The sequence below is a fragment of the Psittacula echo genome, assembly GCF_963264785.1.
Source record: "Psittacula echo genome assembly, chromosome: 5".
NCBI classification, from domain to species: Eukaryota; Metazoa; Chordata; class Aves; order Psittaciformes; family Psittacidae; genus Psittacula; species Psittacula echo.
This window is the reverse complement of record NC_137739.1, coordinates 4,658,285-4,660,604: the sequence shown is the minus strand read 5'-3', so window position 1 is coordinate 4,660,604 and position 2,320 is coordinate 4,658,285.

The following is a 2,320-nucleotide window of genomic DNA, read 5'->3' as shown; positions in this document are numbered from 1 at the left end:
TCCTCCTTAACAAGGAAACAACTGGCAAATAAACATCAAGCAGGATAGCTTCTATCCTGTATCCTTTTCTTTTTGTGCTTCCATGTCACATAGGATGAACTCAAGTGCAGCCTGTCCACAGCTCATCTGAAAAGTGACAGCTCAGAGAAGTGCTATCTTGAGTCTGTGAACTATTGCATATTGCTCTCTAGTGATGAATCTGTAGCTCAGCTAGCTCCATGAAGTTCTCTACAAGCCAGAGAATCCCTCTTCATAATAGAAGCACTGGCAAAGGACACGGTGCAGCGCAAGACAGGGTATGAACATGCAGAGCTCAGAGCAAAGGCAAATACTTGCTTGTAGGCAGCTAAGGCTTTCATCCTCACCTCTGTTGTTCCTCTCAGCTCTACTGACCTGAACCTGGATTTTTACCTGCATGTTTGTGGTGAACCAACACACGTAAATGACTGCACCACGTGAATAGTTAACTCGTAAGTAAGCACATCTCTGCCTTCTGCAATGTGCACGCATTGACCGATGCGTGGGTATGAATGCAAGTAACCCGTGAGTTCGGACCTTGCCTTTCTCTGCATGAGTGAGTAAGCTTTGTACCACTGAAGTCTGAAAACGTTCCTGACTCATGCAAATATCACATGATTTCTGAGTGCTTGCTAAGCAATTTCCTGCTGCCTTCTAATTTGTAACCACCTCATTGGAGAAGGTTACAAGGCAGGCAACAACGAGGTGAGAAAACTCGTCCTAAAGTTAAGAGTAAAGAAACCTTGTGAAAATCTTTCCTTCTTAATTTTATAGTAAATGTTAACTTTCAAAACAAGTCTTATTTCTGCATTCCAGCTTTCCCAAGCTTTTGTGATCCAGGTGGCACAAGAAAGATAAGCTTCTATTTCAAGAGGTATTTTACCTCATCAGAGACCACGGCATAGGAAGAATGTGCTTTATGAGGCTTTGCTGGTAATCAGTAACTAAAGACCTTAAAAGCAACATGCTGTTTTCCTTTGACCAGAAGAGTTCTCTCCGTTGTGGCATAAATTCCTCAGCTTCCAACTTTAGGAACTGCAAAGCAGCCTGAGTGACACTGAACATCCCCAGGCAAAACCAGCTACTAATGTGTATATCATCCACGGACGATTAACTCCTCATTTTGCAAACTAAAGCCAAAAGTGCTAATCTGCTAAATAATGTGTTTGTCAGTGCTCTATCATAATAACATACAGAATAGTCCTACAGAAATGTGTCAACAAGGGCAAGGAAGACCAGGTCTGCTCAATGGGATCCAGAATGATAGGGACATGACTACAGTTATAGGAAAATCTCTGCTCTTGCAAACTCCTCACAAGCTGGATGAAATTCTTACTGAATACCAGTATTCACATGTGGTAAAAATGACACTGCAGTAATGAACAGTATAAAGCTAAACAAATAGAAACAGCTCTATAAAATAGGTAAAAGTGGGAAGAATGGTAAAGGTGAAATAGCTTCATCTGGAGTACACATACGTTCTCATGAACCTTACTCTCCACCACTTATTCTGGAGATAACTGTATTTCACGTCAAAGATGAATTTAACAAACACTAGATAATTGGAGAAGCTGAACTTTCTGGAGTAGAAGGCAGTAAAGTAGAGAGTCACCCAGTCCTGTAGCCACCTTACAGCCACAGCTATCTATTGCATCTAAAGAAAGGTGCGTTGCAGGCCCTTTAATTTTGAGGAACGTACCAGGAAGCTCACAGATGTGCAAAAGAAGCGCTTGCCTGAATTCCATAAAATGCAAGATATCTTGTAATCTGCTGCACTGAACCAGCAATTATTACACACTGTCAGCAATTCCCTCAGGACATTAGTAAGGCATTTCTCCATTAAATGATTCAACAAAGAGTTCACTCATCAGTGTAATTCTTGACATAGATACAGTTTTTTTTTCACCTGACATTAAAACCACCTTTATCGGATACTCCCTCATGTATGGGCATAACACATCCATACTGTTATTTTGGGGACATAACGTTTAATGGAGAAGTAATAAGTACAGTGCATGAGTGGCTAAGAATTTCCTGGTAGCAAAGTCCTGTTAAACACAGTCTATTATCAGGAGCAAGCCCTTAGGAATAGACTAAGAGTATAACCTCCAAGTAACTCAACTGTCTTGTGGAACTATTCCAGAGACAACAGCTGATATTAGTACAGCATCCTCCTTAGTGAGCAAGGATTTCCTTGATTTAGTATTTAATATAATGTTGACTAGGAAATAAAATGCTTGTGATTAGCTGAAATTTCGGTGTGCAGCTCAAAAACCAGGCGTGCCAACTGAAACTCAGTGAG